The 24358-nt window shown below is 44.2% G+C and overlaps 1 protein-coding gene across 17 annotated transcripts in view; it reads right to left on the reverse strand.

Annotated features, from left to right (window-relative positions):
• LOC110501061 (forkhead box protein P2) overlaps window positions 1-24358 on the reverse strand; it is a 116301-nt gene that overhangs the window by 76392 nt on the left and 15551 nt on the right. The window contains exon 1 of one of the 17 annotated variants that reach the window (XM_036957636.1): window positions 1854-2219. The exons of 13 other annotated variants lie outside the window; for them this stretch is intronic. The gene's annotated coding sequence lies outside the window, so the exon portion shown is untranslated. Of the gene's footprint in view, window positions 1-303; window positions 529-1853; window positions 2220-24358 lie in introns of those variants that run through there. 3 more of the 17 variants (XM_036957649.1, XM_036957637.1, XM_036957650.1) reach the window with 3 other exon arrangements.

Genomic DNA, 24358 nt, shown 5'->3' on the forward strand with positions numbered 1-24358 from the left:
AGAGGCAGACACAAAGCTAAGACGGCTAAGAGCTCCGAAAAGCAGCATGTTCGGGTCCACAGTCAAACACTAATCACCAGCCCGACCATTCACTCATCAAGAGCAATTAACCACCAGCACATGAGCGCACAACCCACGGAAACACACAGAGCACAACCCGAGCCACAGTACAGCAGCTAAATACTAGACGAGCAGCCCGCCTTCCTACCGATAAAACATAGCATAGAGAGAGAGAGAGAGAGAGGTGCGTGGAGAGGAGGATGAGAAAGGATGGATGAAGATGGAGTTCCTTGGTTTTATTACCTGGAGGTGAGGAGTAGTGTCAGAGACAGTGTCTGGTGGCCAGAGAAGGAAAGCTGTTGGTGTTGTTTGCAGTGGTGAGGAGCAGACTGGGGTGTCACAGGGGGAGAGGGGCTTCTATCTGTGTCATCACTCCAACTGTGTTTATAGAGGCTCGCATCATAAACAAGACAACGCCGCCACTGCTCTTCCCTGCCTCTCTCGAAGCCCTGTTCATGCATACTTAAATCGCCCCCGTCGCCCATTAAAAAACGGCCCTCCTGACAATTATTCTATCATTTCCAGTTGTCACCGGGCAATTACCAACAGGCAGCCCCTCTCAGACAGGCCCAATAGGAGCTGATCAGAAGGAGAGCGAGAGAGAGGAGAGAGGGGGGCTGCTGCCTGCCTTCTCAGGCAGAGAGAGAGAGAGGAGAGAGAGGGAGTGAAAAAAGTGCACAACATGGAAATGTATAGCCTAGACACAGTGCCTTCTCTCTCCTGACACACAGGACATAATTAGACCATCATACACCTGGCCTGCCGACCGCTGATGAAATATATCACAATTACTTGAAAACACTACTTATCATTTCGCTCTCCTTTTTTATTGCCTTTGAAGACATTACAATTATTACGGCTTGGTCTCTGATCTGAGAGTGACCTTCAAAAACAATTAAAAAAAATATAATAATAATTTTTACTACTGCTTTTGGCTAGTGAGTGAGAGGGTAAGCGAGTGAGTGTGTGAGAGTGAGTGCAGCGTGTGTGTGTGTGTGCGTGTGTATGTGTGTGTGTGTGTGTGTGTGTGTGTGTGTGTGTGTGTGTGTGTGTGTGTGTGTGTGTGTGTGTGTGTGTGTGTGTGTGTGTGTGTGTGTGTGTGGGGACCTTTACACGCGTACATGTAGAGCGTCTGACTCCTCACAGGATGCGAGCCGGGTCTCCCCTCGTGCCTCGTCTGCACGCTTGCGAGGCGACTCTTTCTCACACCGCTCGCTCTCAACGCACATCTGCTACTTGCAGGAGCTCTCCTTCTCTTTCTCTCTCTCGCTCTCTCTCTCACACGCACACACACACCCACACACACACACACACACAAACACACACACGCACACACGAGCGAGCTGCCTCAGCTCTCGCCGGCACAGCCTGCATCCCTACCTGGCGGCGCGTCGAGGGGAACTAACTAACCGGCTGAGGGAGAACCGCAGCTGAAATGGAGCGTTTTCGGACACCCTGGGAGAGAGGTATGTGTGCCTGGCTTTATTTCTAACACAGCTCAGTGCCTTTCTCAGCGTCTCTGTCTCTGTGTCGCTGTCTAAACAGGCAGAATAGGATTAGTGGGAGAGAGCGAGTGTAGCAGAGCAGCCTGTAGCCTCGGCTCTGTGCACTGTGCTCCGGGAGAGAGAGAGAGTAGGAGAGCTCTTAAAAACAATTAGACCCGTCGCTCTATCTATTACTGGATAACTGCCCTCAGACCACACCACACAGATGTACGAATACACACAGATATGTTCACAAACACAAATCATCGAGACAAACTGCTAATAAAGTAGAGAGAGAAAGTAACCAACCTTTGAAACAATGACAAGAGAGAACTCCACTCCCCCGCGTAAGAGTCATTTGAAGATATTCTTAGACGCCTCGGAGCATTAACAACGGCGCATCAAGGGGGGAAAAATGCCACTGGTAGAAAACAGCTTCAGGGAGAGGGGGAAAGAGAGAGAAAAAAAAGGAGGAAAGAAAAACTAGCTGACGCTAACTGTCAAAGACATCATCAAAAAGGTATTTCCAGCAGTATTGACACTACTGTGAGAGAGCACCTCTGCCTGCTCACGTCCAAGACCCATTGCACTTCAAAATCTGGTAATTAAAACCCGTCAAGCATCCCCTCTGATTGTTTTGGCACCCGAGGACCAATCGTACACAAAAATCAGCGGTTTGATTGCAAGGGTAGGGGGAAGTAGGGGGTGGTAGGAGTTGGCAGGGGGGTGGGAGGGGGTAAGTGGGGGGTGGGGGGGGTATTTTTCTTTCTGCGTAGCATGCGTGAGGAGTGGCAAAGGTTCAGCAGCGGACCAGGCGTGATCTCCAAACAGTGAGTGACTTTTTCACTTATTTCCTCAGGAAAACACCAGTTACAGAAGAGTGTCGGCCTCTTCTGCCATGCAGCTCTCACGACTCCGATTAATATGCCTCTGCCTTCCCTTTTCAGGGCAAGCCTGCAACAATGTGCTGCAAGCCTGGCGAAACTCAAAAAAATGCCTCTTTTCAGATGAAGTATTCGAGCGGAGGGGAGAGAGACAAGGGGAGAAAAGAACAGCAGACAAGTTTTTCACAGCTTTTCCTCCGCCCGCATCAGATAAAGCTTCGCAACCACTCCACAAAAGACACATTTGTCTTTACAGATGCTCATCAAGCCTCGAGTCTTTTGCACAGTGCATTTCATCATTTAGCGATGGTTAATCGGAGCCAAAGAACAACCGTCCTCTCTGTCTGCCAGCTACAGCGTTGCCACATATTTGTTGTACTATAAACAACACACACCGGCAGAAACGAGACGGAATATTTTGAACTAATGCTGTTTGTTAATTTTCTATTTCTCTCCCTCTCCCTCTCTCTCTCTCTCTCTCTCTCTCTCCCTCTCTCTCTCTCTCTCTCTCTCTCTCTCTCCCTCTCTCTCTCTCTCTCTCTCTCTCTCTATCTCTCTCTCCCTCTCTCTCTCTCTCTCTCTCTCTCTCTCTCTCTCTCTCTCTCTCTCTCTCTCTCTCTCTCTCTCTCTCTCCCTCTCTCTCCTGCATGCCACAGATGTTTTCCTTAGCTACTCCAGCAGACAGGAATCTACTAGCAGAGAAGAAAGTCTCGGTATCCCCCAAGAGAGCAGTACAAAGCCCAGTTTGCACACAGCAGATGCAAAAGCAAGTCCATCTGCTACCAGCTCACAACACCACATGGACTTGGGAGATTTAATCCTAGGCTTCGTCTGGCTGGCTGTGTTTGTGTAGACACCACTGAAACAAGAGGAGGGGAGGCTGATGTGGAGGAAAGGGTTGGTACAACTCACACAGGCTTCCCCAGACCAGAAACACACGTGTCCCCACAAGTGTGTGTGATAGTGTGTGTGCTAGTGTGTGTGTGTGTGTGTGCGCGCACAGGCGTACGTGCGTGTGTGTTTAAGTCTGGTGAAACTCTCCTTACAGCATAAACAAAGATAAACAGGCACAAATTCACACGCACGCGTGCAAACATGCACGCCTAGACAGTGAGAGTAGGCAGAGCAAGAACTTTCATGTTCCGAGAGATGCACCCAAGGCAGGCATGACAGATTTATTTAGTTAAAGATCCAGCCTCTAACTCAGGGTATAAGACCACTTGAACTCACAGCTCGGAGCAGTGCAGTTGGCATGATTTAACAGGCTCTGAGTAGCACATTATATACCAACCGGCAAGATTTGAGCTGTATGATATCATTATTAAAACAGAAACAGCGGCCAAAAAGATTTAACATTTTCATTTGCCTTCACTGTCTGAAGCAGCGTGGTAAACACTTAACAAGATCAAGAGGGAGCTGTGCCTGAGAAACGGCTAGCGACACACAACTGTCTCAATGCTCTAAATTGCTTTAAGCGCAAACATTAGGCCGAGCAATTACACCCATTTTACTTTCAACACGCTGAGCCACGTGGCTACGATGCTCCTTCAACACCCCATAAACCACTTGGAGGGCCATCCTTAAAAAGACAAAACACAAGACAGTGCTCTGGGCGTTGAAAAGCCACCCAGCCACCCTCCTTGACATTGTCAGCCAGAGAACAACAAGACACTGTGCATCACTAACACTTCACTGTGTGTTTTCTGCCTGTATTTCTTCCAGTCCTTCACACCACCAAGGTCAATAAGGACAAACAACGCCACCAGCGTCCCTTCACCGTGGCAGAAGAAGAGACGTGGGTAGCAGGGGGGTAGTGAGGAGGGTAGTGCCTGGGTGGGGGATGGTAATAACTATGGCAGTTGCAGTGGTGGTGTAGGTTTCTATCTCGGAGCGATGGCATCATTTCCATAGCAACCCTTAATTTTCAATTAAAGCAGACACAAAGCTCGTTGCCCGGGGCCATCAGACAGTGTCAAGAGCCTCACGTTCCACACTTCCACGCTGGAGACTGAGACCATGGCCGCTGCCACCACCACCACCATCACCACCAGCGCCATTGGGCTAGTCAATCTCACAGGCAGCTGCCTGGGCTCAGGGCTGACACAGAGATACACAAAGCCTATTTCACCTTACCCACCATTAGAATGATTTATTGTGGCCAAAACACTTCAACGCTGAAACAAATGGAAATTAAAAGGGAAGGGGAAAACACTGGTGTGGAACTGCCACTTAGAGGTGCTGCGTTTGAAAAAAATGCATTAAAAAGGGGCCCAGCGACGGAATGAGTCTGGAGTAGAGAGAGAGTGAGAGAGAGAGAGAAAGAGAGAGAGAGAGAGAGCGAGAGAAAGGAAGATGGAGAGAGTGAGAAAGGGAAAGATAGAAAAAAAAGACCCTATGGCAAGGTTCCCCAACTGGCGGCCCATGGGCCGAATTTGGCCTGTGGGTGGTTTTATTTGGCCCTCCAAGTTTTCTGACTAAAAAAATATTTATATAAAAAGAAAATTGTTGTTAGAATTTTCATTGTTGGAGTGTAAAAACAACAGGAACACAGCTGACTTGTGATTTTAATTTTGGAAATCCGTTCCCAAGTATTCCCACGCATAATAGAGAGACACGTGATCATATACAAATGTAAGCAAGGTTTGAAATGATTATGTTGTAGTCAAATATTATATCTGTTTGGGCTTCTTGCAGTCTACAAATGATTTGTAATTATATTCCGCCTCCCCCGACCATCCACTCAAGAATAAAATCAGCCGGCGGTTGAATCTATTTTATGACCCCTGCCCTACGGCTTGTGTGTGCAGTGACTGAGAGAGTGTGTATTTGTTTCAGCCCTTTGCCCAAACGCCATGATGTTCACTTTGCATGGAGGGTTATCCACATGAATTCACTCCTCCTCTCCCCTCCCCTTTAAACCAGACCAGACCAGACCAGAGCTACAATATGCAGTGATCAGCTGAATGTACGGTGCCTCTCCTGAACACCAAACACACTGCACTGGTACTGACAGTTGGACTTCATGCATACAGACAGACACCTGCAGTATTTTTATTTTGCAGTATAGAATGAGCATCCCTATTAGTATATCTACCAACAGACCACCTTCATGTCACTATGATACGTTTCCAAAAGCAAAACTGAAAAACACAGTTATACTGCATGTATACACAAACACATTAACAAGACATAATGATCTTAAGCCTTTTATCCCCCCCCACAACAAGTTGAATGCGGCCAAAATGGACCATTAGAGCTCAGTGATTATATTAGAGGAGGCTGAATATTTTTAATATACTGTACTTAAGCACTGGAGTATCCATGGCAACTTCCCTGTGCCTTGCTAAGAACGATCCCTAATGAAATCCATATTAAGTAGCCTATAATGATAGTGTCCAAACATATTTGCATAGATATTTCAGATGAAGGGAGAAGTGGGAGAAAGGGAGAGACAGAGAGCAGCTGCCACAGTCACAACAGCAAGAATATGTTTTTAATCAGTCATTCATCTAAAAAGAGAAGCAGGAGCCGGCCCCGACTGAGCCAAGCAGCTGTATTGAGGAAAAAAAAGACATTCAGATTCACAGAGACGTAGCCTAACAGATCGAGACAGCAACTCAGTGTATTAATCAAGATTTACAGTATGCCACTTCCATCCAGTGGCTAAAAATGAGCTGTTAAGTGAATAGTTTAAACTGGTGGTCACTGGGCAGCTCACCAACCCTAACCTTCTAGGCTGGCCGCTTGCCTCTCTTTAGGCTCCCTCCCTCCCCTATATTGGAGTCTCACATTCGACTTCCATTTGCGACTTTGGCCCGGTGCCCAACAGGACATCCCAGAGTGAGTGTTTGCTTGACTCAATATCAACAGGCCGAAAAAGCAGCTTGAGGTGGAACTGCCCAGCCTTCAGTTCCTATTGAAAATAAACCCGGCTGCACATTCATAAGGACAGAAATATCAACATGCTCCGAGAGGAGCCACGTACAGCACTCACTCAGCGCCGTTCCACTGGCTTCAGCTCTCTCTCTCTCTCCTCTAGCTGCTTAATGATACCTGCCTGCCTAGCTGCACCCCTTCCCTTCTCTTCTCTTCCACCAGCCCCCAGCTTGCAGGCAGGGGAACCGAAGTCTATATGTTACTGCTGCAGCGGAGGAAAATAAAAGAGATAGAAATGACAGAAGTCAGACAGTTCAAGCTGACCGGGCACTTCAAACAGAAAAACTGGGGGAGAATGCGACAGACACTCCAGGTTAAATTGGCTCTTCTGCGCTCCGCTCTCCTCTCTCCCTTTAAAATGTAGGTTTTCTTCAAAAGGACGTATTTGAATTAGACGCGTTGATGAAATCAAAGGCTCGGCTGTGTGGGTAAATTTAAACAAGCAAGTGCACCTCACAGCAGTTTACCTATTATACAGCAGATTGGAGACAGATGAAAGTCTAGGAGCATAGCAGACAACTTCCCCTTTTCTCACCGTAGATATTATCATATTGTAAAGGCTGCAATTTGAATTCGATTCGTACTCGCATTGAAAAATACATGGATATTGGGTTTTAATGTTCCTGGCCTGGCAAGGTGTCATCAGATGAAAGAGAACGGTTAAGGATTCACACAATAGCCCGCTTCCCCAGATGTATTTCCCGTTAGAGATAAATAGGAAAGCCATTTCTGACCTTCACACACCGTGTGCTGAGGATCCCACGGCTTCCCATAGTCTTCACATAACCGTAGCTACGCTGTTAAACGAGAGTTGAAGACTAAGTCCAGTGAAAATCAAAAGGCCGCAGCACCTGCATTTTAACACACCACAAACTGCCTCTACTTTGTCAACTTAGTAGAAGCAGTTTGTAGATTCCATATAGTGGAGTTAGTTTGGTAACATAGATACACACTGAGTGCTCTTTCCATGACATAGACTCACCAGGTGAATCCAGGTGAAAGCTATGATCCCTTATTGATGTCACTTGTTAAATCCACTTCAATCAGTGTAGATGAAGTGGAGGAGACGGGTTAAAGACGGATTTTTAAGCCTTGAGACCATTAAGACATGGATTGTGTATGTGTGCCATTCAGAGGGTGGATGGGCATGAGTAAAGATTGAAGTGCCTTTGAACGGGGTATGGTAGTAGGTATGTGCCAGGCGCACCGGTTTGAGTGTGTCAAGAACTGCAATGCTGCTGGGTTTTTCACACCTTCAGTTTCGCATGTGTATCAAGAATGGTCCAACACCCAAAAGACATCCAGCCAACTTGACACAACTTTGGGAAGCATTTGACTCAACATGGGCCAGCATCCCTGCGGAACACTTTTCTACACCTTGTAGAGTCCATGTCCCAATGAATTGAAGCTGTTCTGAGGGCAAAACAGAGTGCAAATCAAAATGAAGAAGGTGTTCCTATTGTTTTGTACACTCAGTGTATATAGACGGTAGATTAGATGGTGTTTAACAGGTCAGTGCTATCAGCAGCAGTTCAGTGGTACATAGATCTGTCCTGTCTGGTACTGGAGCTCCACTCACCTCACTGTTCTGAACTACCACTGACACACAGAGGCCATCCATTCATGACAGTAATACCATTCAACCGGACACCAATTACATAAAAGAAAACTTAAATTAATTCCGGAAAAATGGCATCTCACCAAAGAATAATAAAGTCATTATATGGACATTTCTAACTGAACCGTTTTCCACACCGCCGCTAATTTAAACCTAATTTTTACTAGCCACTAATTCGGCGAGGGCGGGATAGGAATTACATCTGGAGGTAATTCTCAGAATGGAGCGGAGCCCAGTGGAGGCTACCCAAATAAAAAAGGGGAACTATTCAGGAGAGTGGGAGTTCCGGGCTCTGAAACTGCACTTCTCGCAAAAAAACTGTTTTCATCGTGCTGTCATCAGTCTGGGCTTAAAGAAGACGTAGGTGTTGCAGGTGGAGAAAGATGATTTCTGGAGATGGAGGTGTGGAAGGGAAGAAGGGAATGAGAGAGAGGGAGGGAGGGACAGAGAGTGAGCGAGAGAGAGAAAGAGAGAGAGAGATAGAGAGAGAAGGAGAGAGAGGCAGGAAAGGGAGGAGAGCTACTCCAGCTGGACATCTGTAGAGACCCAAGGCGGGGGGGTTTGTGAAAAAGGCCAGGGGGTCAGAGAGGACCTGCAAGCTGGTGGGATGCCAGCTCTGTTAAGTCTTGGTTTATAATAAGCTCTACACTCAGGCTGGTGGCAAACACACACCTGAGGTTCTGGAACTGAGATGCTGGACCAGCTCTCTCTATTTTACCGCACCTGGCGGTCAACTTTTGGTCAACAGTCTCAAAGAATTTACTCAGTGAAGGTACAGTGGTTGCTTGTCTGGAAACTTTTGCGGAATGTCATTTTTTGAATCCTGAAGTGGAGGTGGACTCCTAAAACTCTGCATTCACAAGGGAGGAAGTGAGGGAGGGGAAGAAGGAGGAGATAGGGATTCAATTGTGAGCGTGGCAAAACACACCAATCAAGCTTCTTTCTCCGTCTGGTTTGGTTTCCAACAATCCAATAGCGTGAAAAGTCGCTCTGTAAACGGGACGTTTACATTCGATACAGGAACGTGCAGTTCCCAGATATACGCCACAACCACCTCCTCCACCTCCTCTTCAGCAGAAAATTTGTTTTCCAAATGAAAATAAACTGAGGCCGGCTGGTTTGAGGCAGTTAAACTCAGGAATATGAGATCAAATAAAGGCTCCCGTGGAGGCTGAAAGGAGAAATGAAATCACTTCTGAGAGGGAGATGTACCTCGTAATAAAATGACTTCTTTATATCTTTCTAAACGGCACATTTTCCTCAGGAGTGGTTAAGGCTTTCCTCGGTCAAAGACAGTATATGCAAGTGGCAATTTTTACTTCTGGTAGATGATTCTGTGGCACACTTCTCGAGACTCGGTGTGATGCTCTGCAATTTGCCTCGGAAAATGAAAAAAGTCTTTCAAGCAACAAGTTTTTGGCTGAACTTTGGTGGAGTTTAGAAGTCACTTTGATGGTTTTCCCGGAAACATGTCAATGTCAATGAAAACTCCAATGTTCCATCCAATTGAAAATACCGGGAATGGCAATAAGCTCCACATTGCTTTTCAATGACTACCTGTTTCGTTCCAGTGCACTCTTGTATGGTGGGCTCAAGTATGTGGTAGATTGCCAACCATCCATGGGCATACACCACAAACAAATAGAGACTCATCTTGCAGGGTGGGACAGTGAATGAAGAAGAACGTCACTTTGAAAATAGTCACCTACTGCAATTATTACACGGACATTTCATTTGGCATTGGGACAATTGCCTGAACACAGAGTGACCGAGCGGGTGTAACTAGCTAAACAACATGTCATTGATTTTGTGTTTTTTTTAAAAAAAGGTACAGTCACAATGACTTTCAGACCACATTTTAGCCATAGCCAGGCGGCCAACGTATGAAGAGGACAGTTGGAGGAACACATGATAGTTTATTATAAAGAGGCTATTAAAGTTGCAATAAAAAGACATTAGCTGGAGAAATGAGCCACTTACCAGTTCTCTTCCTCACTACCTTAAAAGCTGTCCACATTCAGGGCTTTGAGTGGAGGGAAAAGCAGACGGCGATGGCATTAAAAGTGGGACTAGGCGCACAATTTTATCAAGACAGAAATTGATGGTGGGCTTGAGAGCGGCGTGCACGCCGTAACATGGTTGGTTTCAAAATGACAAGGAGAAAGGTCATATTTTCGAAATTTGTCGGAGAAAATTTGAGTGGCTTAAACTCAAGGAGTTTTTTTTTTTTAAGTGCAGTGTACGCTACAATGGACATAACTCAGTGAACACCCTCATTTTGTAGAAATTGCCCACAAACGAAAGCAACCCTCTCTTGTAGTCAACTCTTGACTCATGTAGAGAACACGTGTTTTTCTATCACTTTTGATGTATTTTTAAATGGGGTGCTGTGAAGGTTAATCCAAGAAAACCCAACACTTAATTAAAGCAATTAACTTAAGTCGTTCCCAAGTCCCCAACAGTTACAACAAACGTGTGATGCGTTCTGTGTTTCTCCACAGGCTTGTTTTTACTCTCTTGGCATGCAATTAAATGGTTTACGACAAGCTGATGATATTTTGCTGAGACAGACTTCATCTCTGCGTAATAGGGAACATCGTTTTCGGTGACAATCGAAAATGTTTGTGTTTACAAACATTAGATTAATGAGTTAGTTTACATGCATTTAGAGACCATTCTCACTACAGATCCTCTCGCATCAGATCCCAAAATAGTTATTGGATTGTGCATCTCACGCAGTTTACAGTCATATACTGGGACGATGTTGTGAAGTTATTATCTGGGTGGGTTTTAATTTACAACACAGACACCCAATTATACTGTATTTAGAGGGTGTACTAACTTGAGGAGAACATTCTGACATCATTAAACTTTCTATCCCCTTTCTATTTTGCCCTGCCCCGTCGAAGCCTGTTCCTATCTATTGAGAAAGATGGATGGCAGATGGGGCTGTTTCTGACAGCTTAAAAGTGCCCATCAGCTGCTGCAGAGATGTTTCACAGCACATCCCACCATCCCATCCACCCTGCACCTCCCCAAACAAACAGCAGACTCAGACTTCAAATACATAGCAGGACTATTAGGTAATCCCTCCTTTGTTCAGACCCACTGAGCCTCACTGACTAACCAACCTCCCTCCATCTTCTGGGGATGCCTCTCAAATGGCACCCTATTCCCTTTATAGTGCCCTAGCTTTGGCCAGGGCCAATGCGGTCTCTGGGAGTAGTGTGCTATAAAAAAAGGAATAGGGTGCCATTTGGTACGCAGCCTTCTTTGCTGTTCCAAACTCCTTCCCCTGTTCCAAACTGACAACGGAACACTTCACGCTGACACACACACACACATAGGGGGAGTGTTTGATGATGAATGATAGTAGGAATTATCTGGGAAAATATGCACATGGTATCTAATGGCAGTGAGGTAAAGCATTTGTTGTGTCACGATGATGATGACAGTTCTCTGGTTTAAAGAGAGGATGGGGAGGTGACACAAGGGCTCTTTGTTCGGACCGGACAAATCTGGGGTTTCTTTTTGGATATTCAATATCCTGCAAGGTACCCAACAGAGTTACAGTAGTCTAGTGTCTGGAAGTTTGGCTAGGACGAGAGAGCACAGAGGGCAGAGGTTCACTAAGTGAGTCTGTTGTATTGTCGAATGGCTTTTTAGAGCAATTGCTGAGTGGTTTGCGTGAGTCGCTTCCAACAAAGCCTGGCAAATCAATCTGTGAAGAAATGCTACACAAGCCAGATGTGGCACTACTGCACAAAAAGAAACAAAACAACCCACTTGTACAAGAAGACCACGCAGAGCCTAAAGTACTTAAAGTACACAAAATGATACGGTTCAATGCCAAAATGCTGACAGCCCAGTTTCTGTTGAAAACCTGCTTGTTATTTTAGGTGGCTTCTCTGAAGTCCAATACGTCAAAGTGTGCGTGGAAACATCTTACTTTGAAAGGCATCTTCTTCCCTATTGACTTGACAAGATGCCGGGAAGAAATGAAAGACAAATGAGTCATTAATAGACGCCTTTTTATTTACAGTAGTTCTGTTTCTGAAAACACACCGCACACTTATAAATGCAAGGCTGGCTTTAGGGAGGTGAACTTTTCACACCTTTCAAAGCCACAAAATGTGATGTTTTTGGGGGGGGGGTTCTGCAGCTGCTGCTCTGCACTAATGCAAGACGGTGTCATATGAAAGATTTTCCTCTCCTCCCAAACCACAGGCCTGGTCATTAATGAAATACAGGCCGTGCAGTGAGGTCATACAAAGTCTAGATTTCAGCAGCCACACTTAAAAACCGCTCAGAAAGAATAGAGAAACATGAACACAAATCAGATTTCCAAGCTCCAAGGACAGGGAAAAATAAATAACTAGAAGAGAAAGCGCAGCACAGCCCCTGCCCTCCTCTCACATTTTCCTAGCACTTTGCAAACAACCGTCAACTGCTGCTCAGAAACAGTTCACAATGAGAGCAGACTAAACAATCAGATCCCAGCCAAGGAAAATGCTAAGCAACTCTGCACACAGGATGTCTCACCCTAATTGCCAACTATCAAATCTCACAATGGAATCTGTCCATTTGGCAAAAACCTTATAGCAAAACCTGGTGAAATGTCGTTTTAAAAAGTGTCAACTTTTTACCGGAAAAAAAGGGAGACGAACAGTTTTGAAAGGAATTTGATTTTTTACATTTGGCTTTGTATGATTTATTTTTCAGGGGGTTTATAAGGCTTACAGGAAGCTACGCAGACTGTGTGAGTGTTACAAAGAAAGCATTATTAGACAAAGGGTGTTTGGGGTCTTGTAAACTAATGATTAAAATCCCAAGCAGTTAGATAAACACATTAAATGGGTCCCTGAAGACACTAAGACTCAGAGAGAAAGAGAGAAGAGAGAGAGTGGTAAGAGAGAGAAAAGGGAGGAGAAAGGGAGAGAGAGACGGGGGGGGGTTACTGGGGAGGAGAGACAGTGTAACTGGGATCAGGGGACAGACAGGTAGGAGGGAGACTGGGAGGAGGCACTGGGACTTGAGAAAGAGGGCTAATCGGACTGTCACTCCATGTGGCGCTCTGTTTTTTACCCGTTTTTTTCTTCCTCTTCAGTCAGAGTCGTGCTCTGAGATCCCCAAACTTCAAACATCCAGAATACCAGCACATTCATAAAACAGAACAGAACTACTGGGAATTAAAGAAGGCGGGGGGGGGGGGGGGGGGGGGGGGGGAACACCAAACAGGTAGCAGGCCTCAACAGCAGATGGTAAAATTAACATTTCAACAGTTCCTTCCTTTCATGTAGGTCTCGGCAGTGCTGCCGCTGTTTTTTTCTGGGGAAAATGTAAGGGCTCGGTTTGGAAAGATGCAGGGTTGGAAAAAGCATCTGGAAAAAAGGGGGGAAGAGGAATATTGGCTTATTGCTCCTGATGGTCCTCTTCTATGAAAAATTAAATAGGTCTGTTTTGCAGGTTTCCCTCTCCGGAGTGCTCTAAGCTGTGCTATGGAAACATCATCTTGGTAATTTATACGCAAAAGAACACCTGGCGATGAAAGAAAATCCACTCAAACCCAATACGTTGACTCTTTCACCTCTCTTTTAATCGCATTCAATTCACGGTTCCCAATGAGTGGCGATCATCGAGATGGAGACACATACAACACAGCTTCATGGAGTTCACGTTTGATTTCGCGCAAATAAATATCGAGGCGTACTTGTCAAAAGATGCCCCTGAGACACTTATATTACAGCGAAGCATCTCTAAATAAAATGAACAGCCGGTCTCATTTCAGCCCATTCCAACGGAACGGCTCTGTAGTGCCCATTAATTTGGACACAGTTATGGCTAAATTACATGTGTTCCACCTCTGTGACATTTGAAATGCAATTAAAAGCTGGTTATGAAAGTGTGCGGACTTCCTCGCGATGAAGGGAAAGGGAATCACTCCCGTGATTAACATGCAAACGAGCTCACGCTGGCAGAGTAGATTGGGGTTTGAAAACCTCAATTACTTTTGTGTGATTATCTATTTACCAGTACACAGATCCCCATTTTTCATCTCCACCATGGGGAGACCCCTCCCCCCTCCCTCCCCCCCACGCAATGATTTGGGCTCAATTATACTCCCGCCTTTATTTATGATGCAGATATTACCGACATACCTGGTTATTTTTCACTATGGTATATCGCCTTGATGCAGGGTATTCATACACATGGAGGAGCATTATGAGGAGGAGCACCTATGAATGCTATGCTTAACCATTTAGTTTGGAGCACATGATATCTTCTTCCCCCCCCCCACCCCGGTCCCAAACCACCACCCCATATTTAAACTCAGTTTGGTTCATACTGGAAAACGAGGTGCCCTCACTTTATTTCTGACAGGATCAGGAGTAAAAGGGGGGAAAAAAGGTCAATAGCTCTCTTCTTGAACACTTACTCTTTCTCAGCCATTGTGCGTTTAGCATTTTATACTTTTAAGTTAGAGAAAGAACAAAGAATTAGAGGCTTTCAAAATGCGTGGAGGCCATTACTGAAACACTACCGACAGATAGTTGCCAGTATATCAAGTGTGGCGGCGACGGTAGGTAAGATGTGGTTTTAAATGAACTGCTGCAGCCATAGAAACACTCTCAGCCTTATGATCTACCGCCTGGTTGATGCAATTATCAACGGAACGCCTGGCAGCGTCAGAGGAATCTAATTTAATTAATTTAAACGGGTGAATAACTACGGAATTCCTGTTGTAAAAGATTTATATTGAAAATGAACATTCCTGGAATTCAGGAATTGGCAATGCTTGGGAAATACCAAACAATTGGGAAGTGTAACAGGCTATGCTTCATCTTTGAAGAGGTGCAGACGGATAAGAGGTCCGCTAAGGAAACAATGTTCATATCAGCGTTTAAGATACATCATTAACACTTTTTAAGAACATTATGTCGAAAATATCATCCAATAAATAAACAAATTGTTCCTTTACACTCAGTGAGGCACCTGAAATAAGACAAGCCTGAGGCCAGAACTATACTGTATATGTCACACTAATACTCAACTATCAGGTTTGTAGTAATATAATAACCTACCTTTTAACAAGTTCAATTATTGTTTTGTTTGTGAGAGTTCCTCCTTAACTTGTTTCCCTGAGCCATAGATAAAGATAGGGAAAGCCACTCTGCCTCAGGAGTAGAAGAGGGATCCCGGCTCTTTTGGAGCGTGCGGAACATACATAAAAAAAATCCCCTGTTGCTTTGGCCGGGGGCGCAGAGGAGGAAAAAGGAAACAGTGCCATCAAGTGAAATTTCTGAGGATTCCTCAAGTGCTAAGACAGACAGATCCCCCCCCCCCCCCCCTTCTGATTAGGGCTCTGACAGTAACAGTAATAGATACTTAAGCCTTCACTGTAGTGATCAGTGTTTGTGTTAACAACAATAGATATTTACCACTGACTGACTTGCACATATTTACAGGTATTCAGAGGTTTTTGAAATAGACATCTTCATAAATCTGACGAAAGATAGAAGACAGATATAGCCGGTACAGATGGGTTGTTCAGTAGACCGTGAAGGTGTTAATACAGTCCAGTGGAAGTTGAAGGCACAAGATATTTCTACTCAATGGATTGTCAATGAGCGCTGTTGAAGATTTCATCAGAAGTGCATAACAGTGGCTGGGAAATACAATGACATTTCAAACGGAGGAAAATCATTTTTGGAGAAACCTTTTGTCTCACGTTTATGTCGGCAGATTGACTTTAGATGCAGTATAATGTGAGGCCATCGGATTTTAGTTAGCTAACGTTAGCATTGCTAGCAATTTTTTTTTACAAACTTTGCTAGCTAATGACAAGCGTCAAGTCTAGGTCCGAAAAGCCCTTTTAACCAGCTACTACCCCCAAGCCATAAGACTCCTGAACAGCTAATCAAATGGATACCCAGGCTATTTGCATTGTCCCCACCCCCCATTTTTACGCTGCTTCTACTCTCTGTTTATTATCCATGCAGAGTCACTTGACCTCTACCTACATATTACCTCAATTACCTCAACTAACCGGTGCCCCCGCACATTGACTCTGTACCGGTACACCCTGCATATAGCCTCGCCATTGTTATTTTATTGTTGCTCCTTAATTATTTGTTATTTAAAAAAATATATCTTTACTTCAGTTAATTTGAATAAATACTTTCGTAACACTTGTTTTTTTCTTAAAACTGCATTGTTGGTTAAGCATTTCACCGTAAGGTGCCTGTTGTATTCGGCGCACGTGATAAATAACATTTGATTTGATTGACATCTGTCTAAAGTACATTTTGACGACATGATAATGACGGCGAAGTTGTTTCCTACTAAATATTTTGCCTACTTCAGCAATGTCATCGTATTTCCAAGCACTATAGTGTGATTTAGATGAAACAGTCATCGGCCTGGGCTTATTACGATTCTTGAGCACCACTATGGTGGAGGGCGGCTTAAGAACGCTCATAACCACGGCATGGCGCAACCAAGTGCCGGAGGTGCAACCAATGAATAGGTCCCCAGTCTACCAAGGTCCCCAATCTACCAGATTCACACTGGTTTATGCTCACTATCTAACAGTAAGCGTTTCTTAGCACCTCTTGGGGACACAGATAATTAAGAATCATGAAATGCCTTCAAAACAATGCTCATATCAATTGTATTGTGTGTACAGTGCAACGTAAGAATTCCAACTAACAAGAGAATCAAATGTTTTATATGAAAATCCATAACCTTGCCCATTGTTACACGTCCTTACACCCGGAAAAATATGCACTCCAGGATGTATAGACCATGGAAAACGAGGTGTAGACACTGCCGCCATCCCCGAGTGTGGAATGACAATTTGCATAATTAAACCTATATAAAAGCTAATTACATAAATAAATGAGTGAGGGTATCACAGAGAGAAAGAGTGTCTGTTCATATCCAGTGTTTAAACCTCCCCCTTCCTTCCAGCCCTGTCTAAATCTATTGATCTGTGAAACACAGTACTCAGGGGAGGCGATTCAGTTAATATCATACATCTAATGATGAGATGAATAACGATTATACCATTTGGTAATTAAACGTCTTACAAACCATTTAACTGACTGTGCGTCACAAAGGGGTCGCCAGAGGTCAGAATGATTGTTTTTCATTTTCCCTGCTTCGGCGCGAAGGAAGGGGTGGGGGGGGGGTGGGGGGGTGGAGAGAAACACTGAGAAACACTGTGTGACACAATGGTGAAAATACTTAATGGTTGTTAGCAGCTATACTGTAGTGCTAATCTTTAATGCTGTCAAGACTCTTGAAGGGAAAACAATTTATGAAAAAAAAGAGAGAAAAAAGAACACGCCAAGACAAACATCTGGCCTTCATCACACTGTAGGAGTCTGAACAAATCGTTATATTTAGAAACCTCATTAGCTCACTTATAATGCACAATCTCACAAACAGAAAGAGACACGACAACGCGGCAGGCGGGAAACATAAAGACATATGTGATCTGTAAAAACGGAGGAAGGGGCGGGAGGGGAGGGACACTGGTGGTGAGGCTTACTCTAGTATGTGCCTGCAGACACTTTGGCCTGTGTGCCTTAGTGTGTCTGATCCATACAAAGGTGCATTAAACACACATGCGGAGGGCCAATTAACTGTCAACATCTACAATCTAATCCCTACTTACAGGCAATAATCACCTGATGTTGTGATGTCCGTTTGTTGTTCCGTAGACAGACAACTTTCCAAAGGGCCTGTACAGGTTAATCTCTAGCTAATGCCAGAAACATATGCTGCTGTCTAGCCTACGTGGAACTACACACTCTTAGAAAAAAAAGGTGCTATCTAGAACCAAAAAGGGTTCTTTCGCTGTCCCCATAGGAGAACCCTTTGAAGAACGCTTTTTTTGGTTCCAGGTAGAACGTTTTCAACAGAGAGCTCTACCTTCAACCAAAAAGGGTTCTCCTATGAGGACAGCTGCAGAACCCTTGTGGAGCCCTCTTCTTGAAGAGTTCTAGGCCTTTTAACGGTTTAAGGGTTAACACATGTGAGGGGTTAACACACACACACACACACACGAGCACGCACACACACACACACACACACACACACATACACACACACACACACACCAAACTAACCTTTCCTTTCAACCTTATCCTCATACCGCTAACAATCCCTTTCTTCTGTGGCTGGCTCGGGTGCATTCATGTAGCATTTACTTACAAAGGCAATTGTGCTCTTCTCGGTCTCTTATTGAATGATAGGTGGTAAACATTGTCATTGGAAAGGCAGGTTGGATTAAAGCCTGGTACAGCCATTGAGAGGAACAGTAAGAGGGGTGAAATGCGAACAATGGTAAAAATGGAGGGCAGTATCACAGGGTCCAATGTCTGCTATGCTGAATACATGTGAGATTATGAGACCCATTCCATCATTTACATAATGTAAAAACTATTTCTCTCTCTCTCCATCCACCCCCAACTATTCACTAAATAAATGAGAAAACTATCACAGCACAGAAATATTTGACAAAAGCAAGAGAGACTGAATTCCCAATGACCCCGGCGCCTTGCGACAATGCACACACAGCCCAAACGCTCTTTCGTGAGCAGCCAACTGAGTAAGACCTGGAAGAATATTTATTATTGAGCACAATGGCAAAAGTATTACCTTGTCACCTATACCACTTTACAGTGCAGAAAGGAATCGTATCAAACACAAGGGGAATTGGACATCATTCTGGTTGAGAATATGAAAGGTAGCTAGCTTCTTTAAACGAGGGGTCCATAGTGGTCTACAAGAAGTTTAAGAAATGAACACAATGATCATTTTGATGTGATTTGGTTAAGCCTGAAGTAACAATGACTGGGTCAGGGATTCAACCGACACACTTAGTCCATCTATTCAGAAAATATATTGAAATATTAATGGGAAAGAAAAGGCAAAGGAGGTTTAAAGTTCAACAGGAAAAAAAATGATATGAACTTCTTTGGCTGACGTGCAGCCTTCGGGCTGTTTGTGTAGGCACAAGTTGAAGAGTAATGGAAAAACTCTGTATTTACAGTCAATAAGAGTTTTACGACACAGTTGAGACTGTCGTCAGGGGCTATTTGGTTTGGGACAGTTTCCTGCCACTAACCAACAAAATACAAATAGATGAGAGCCCTGAGGACATTCTCCTTTTTCATGCAAATACTTCTGCATGCTAGCAATACACGTGTCATCCACCCTAAGCATACAATGATTTAGGATAGTCATTCATCCACATACCATACATTCATACGTATGTACAGTACCTCATCGCAAAAGTATGGGCTAGACAAGGACGCTGTACCGTACAATCTATAGTTTGTGAATGTATAGGTGGCATTCCCTGGAACTGGCTTTAAATCAAACTGTTAGCTTTCTGCAAAGCTTCTTAAAAAACATTGGACTTGTGAAATTCCTGAGCCATAGAAAATACCTCTCTCTCCCTCAAACCTCCTGATCACCACCCCGCCTCCACCACCCAGTCCATCAACAAAACTCCATGAGCCAATAGTACCTCTTCACACTCCGTGCGTGTGAGTGTTTGTGTGCGCGTACGCGTATGCGGTCGTGTGTGCATCCGTGCGTGTGAGCCTGTCTGCCGGCCTGCCTGTGAGTGAGTGTGTTTTACCTGCCAGATCATTCCAGTCTATTCCAGAGAATTCTCATATGGCAACCTATTTTATTTACTTTATCTTCAATAAAATGGTTCAGTGAGCATTAGCAACTTTGAGACACGAATTTCAATCAGTCCTATGGCAGCGGCGTCAGTCTGCGTTAAAGCCAGCGCAGCAGTGTGTGTGCTCTGCGAGGTGCAGCGGAGGGAGCAACGCTGCAGACAGGCTGAGCTGCAAGCAACCGAGTGCAGTGAGAGGGCTCTAATAACACAAAGGGAGGGAGAGCGGGAGGGAGGGAGAAGGGGACAGAGGGAGGAGAGTGAAGGGAAGAAGGGAGACTAGAGATCGTTAGAGGGAGGGAGAGGGAGGGAAGAGAGAAAGAGTGGGTAAAATGGAGAGAGAGGATGAGATAAGCGTGGGAGAGAGAGCGAGAGAGAGAGAGAAAGAAAGGAACAAACAAGTAAGGTCGAGAAAGTGTACAATAAACACAGGCGAGCAGCTCTACACCCCAGGACCTCTTCAGGATGACTGACAAGTGAAAGCTCTCACTGACCGGGACCTTCATTTTACATGACATGAGAAGGAGTGGAACTCAACTGCTGCGGCAGAGTATAACTGAGAGGCTCTCTAGGGGGGAAAGTTGGAAAAACACACAAGTACACGCACGCACACACACACACACACACACACACACACACACACACACACACACACACACACACACACACACACACACACACACACACACACACACACACACACACACTCACACACACACACACACACACCATTTCCCTTCACAGGTGAGCAGGACCAACAGACAGCCTGGTGCTTCATTCACTTAACTGGAGAGGTGCTGCAGACAGGATGTATGTATGCAGACTGAATCTTTTCCACATGATGTGCCTCAGGCTGTTTTTGTCAACTGCACTCTGAGCAGCACAGAGTCAGGTAGTATGACCACATGATTGCCCGAGAGGCACCTCTCGGAGAGGGCTGGGGACACGCTGAAATTCCCACGCATGATGAGGTGTAATCAGAAACCCCATTCAGAGGGGTAGCCAAGTTTGTCAACATATATAGATTCCACATTCCAACTCCTGTCGGGGTTCTGACCCAAATCAAGCGAGTTGTCGGCTTGTCGTCTCGACACAGAGACAGACGCTTTCTTCCCATCCTGGGAAAAGCAAGGTAGCACGTGACATTTTGTCTTGGATTGTGGTTTGTGGACAGGGAAGTGGGATTCGAGGCGCTTGTAGTATTTCCTCCCCTCTGCATCTCTTTTCAAGCCCCGATCAAATGATCGTAATGAACAAAGCAGTTGGCTTGTTGCCTCTGAGGTCAAAGCTTTTGCAACGGCTGTGACTGGGGCTCGATTTGAAGCAAGGAGAAACAGCTTGTGAAATAAGAGTTATCTACAGGATCTTAACTTGAAGAGCCAACACAACGCTACAGTTTGATGCCAAATTTGTAATCTTAATGTTGGTGCCAGGAGTTCCTCTGTAGGAACACCCTCCCCCCCGTTCAGCTCAAACGGTGGCGCATGGAACGCAAAAATATTCTTAAAAATATTTAACCTCCACACATTATTAAGTCCAATAGCTCAAATGAAAGATAAACACCTTGTTCATCTACCCAGCATGTCAGATTTTTAAAATGTTTTACGGCGAAAACACACCACACATTTATATTAGACCACCACCGAAACAAAGACAAGCGGCAGCCATTTTGTCCCAGAAAATATAAAATTATAAAAGCAGGATTAAAAAATAAATCGCTCACTAACCTTTTGAAAATCTTCATCAGATGACAGTGATAGGACATGTTACACAGTACATTTTTTTTTTTTCAATAATATGCCATATATATCCATAAATGTCCATTTACAGTGTACTCATGTTCAGAAATTACTCAAAAATGCCCGCAGGAAACCTAGGTAGCTCGGCAAGATAACGTAAATAGACATCATAAACTTTGGCTAAATATACATGTTCTACATATAGTTAGAAAGATACACTGCTTCTTTATGCAACCGCTGTGTTAGATTTATTTTTAACGTTACAGAAATCGCACACTATTTCATATGCTGAGGCAGCGCTCAGTTCCAAGCTACATTTCCACGTAATGTTGGAGTCAACAGAAACACAGATTTAAGCATAAATATTCCCTTACCTTCGATGGTCTTCGTTCAGAATGTTCTGGAAGGGTTCATACTTACCCAATACATCGTTTGGTTTCAAGTCTTGCGTCTTTGTATTAGCTACTGCTAATAACATCAGCTGAAATGCACCCAAAACGTCCTCCGGTCCGGATAAGTTGCGCATCAAAACTTCAAAATTACACATTATATGTCGACTAAACAGGTCAAACTAAGTGCAGAAGCAAGCTTTATGATGTTTTAGACGTGCAAAACAAACTTCAATTCAACCGGGCATCGTTTGCTCTTCCCAGGAGTGCTGGCACAAAGGAATGGCTGTGACCGATTCGCGCCCTGACGCACAGGTTTTTTTATCGCGACACTTACTCCAACCACTCCTGTAGGGCCAATTCTCGCGCGATTTGAACGATTGAACGCTCCAAAGAAAGAGGACATCTAGTGGAAGAGATGGAAATTGTCCCCAGATCCATAAGTGGTCGGGAAGGGTGGGGGCATGACGTCAAAGTTGCTCCAACTTTCATGGCCACAAAAACTAGTTTGGAAGAATGCATGCCCTGTGAGTTCTGCTATACTTACAGACATAATTCCAACGGTTTTAGAAGCTTTAGAGTGTTTTCTATCCAATAATAATTATTATATGCATATATTAGCAATTTTTAATATTTTTTTTTTTCAGTTTACTAGGGGTACCCAATTTCTCCAAAGGGGGCGTAAATCTGCCTGGCATCAACAGGTTAATCATCTTAAGCTTTCTTTATTGTTTCAAAACAAAAAGGTGTTACACTTTGGACAACTACTGACGTATAAGATCAAAATGAAAGATGTAAACCTGGTGGTGTTGGTGAATAATTACTCAATTTGGATTAGTATAAAAAAAAAAAAAAGTTTGCATAATATACAAAATGTGAAACTGAACACACGTATTATCGTGTACATTTATATGAACCTTCTTTGTGGCCAATTATTCCAATAATCTGAGAGTCTTATAACACCACAGGAGGCCGGAATCCTTCAGACTCCATTGCTTCAAAGCTATAAAAATGTATGACTCTTAGAAACCAACTGCTGTTAATAGTGTATTTATTTTATGACATCATTTACACAATGTTTTCACTTTGGTTCAACTTCCACATAGGATTCAGCCACAGTTCATTCAAAATGGGTCATGGGTATTCTTTTCTGCGCTGCACATATATTGATTTATGACTATATTTAAGGAGCTAGGAGGAGCACATGTATTCATAAAACACATACATTCTATCAACCTGATTGGTCAACATTGTGTTGACAAATCCCCACCTATCGTAATTCAAAGGAAGCAGATAGCAAAAGATAACAACAGAGGCTTTGTATACGTTTGGGAAAAATGACTGTGTTTCCTGAATGCTGCGGCGATTAACACACAGGTTCAAACTGTCGAGATAATCAACATTAGACCTGCCACAAAGAACGTGCAACTATGTGAAACCAATTCACTGGACACGATCACCTGCAACTGAAGCGACTCGTAATTCTTCCCACCTGAAATAACGAGTTCAAACCGATGTCAAGCCGCTCTGATGTCATGCATTTTGAGGGTTTTGTTTCACAATAATCTCAGGCACTTGGAAACATGCCATCAGTCTGGGCTTCCGCACCAAGGCTCTTTCCAAACGAGGTCAGAGGGAAAGAATGACATGTGAAACACTAGATGTGTCTCGTTTATTTAAAAAAATGACGATTGTGCGTACAATATCCGCCATCAGTCATGTCCAAAGTACTTAGCAAGCAGGGACCCAATGCATGCTGAATGGGGAGGTGGACTTAAGTCCTATAGTTTTTCCTATGAGTAGTCTATAAGGGGCCACAACCCCCAGTGTGATCTGCTCAGCCTTTGAGACATTTAGAGAGACACAGACTGGCTGACTGACCAGCCGCCCGCCAAGACTGCATCCACGGCCATTCACACTGTTGATTAGCATACCCCCTTCCTTTCCTCTCTGGATCAATAATCTCATTGAGTCAGTGTGTCTTCTCCATCAGGAGTGATGGCAGCTAGGTAGAGACACCCCCTTTTGTAACTCTATTCTCATGGCAACTGTCCACTCCAGACAAACACTCCTCTACTCTCTATCTATTCTGGACTCCTCTTCTCCTTTTCATTCTGGGTCCTCATTACTCCTCTTCTGAACAGGCAGGAGGAGAGGCAAATAAACCTTGGAACAAGCAAAATGGATCGAAAAGGTAAGGAGATAACATATCAGCGCCAAGGTCTTTCTTGATAAAGCAGATTTGAATGTTTTTATTTTATTTTTAAAGTCTACCTTGTTAGGCTTTTGAAACTGAAGGAACATACTGTAGAGAAGCAATAGGTTACACATGGTGTGCTTGCACCAAGTGAAGGACAAGGGGAAGGTTGAAAATAGATGTATCAGGTGTGAATATATATTTCCTGTGAGGCAAAGTACAATTCCAGAATCTTATTTTAAAAAACTCCCAACTCCTAATCCAACCAAAGAGTTGTAAAGAGTAGGACGTGGGTCCACTCTTGGTCCAATTTGCTCACGGCATGACACTATCAGACCCCAAACCAAACCTCA

This window comes from Oncorhynchus mykiss, chromosome 21 (genome assembly GCF_013265735.2).
Source record: "Oncorhynchus mykiss isolate Arlee chromosome 21, USDA_OmykA_1.1, whole genome shotgun sequence".
NCBI classification, from domain to species: domain Eukaryota; kingdom Metazoa; phylum Chordata; class Actinopteri; order Salmoniformes; family Salmonidae; genus Oncorhynchus; species Oncorhynchus mykiss.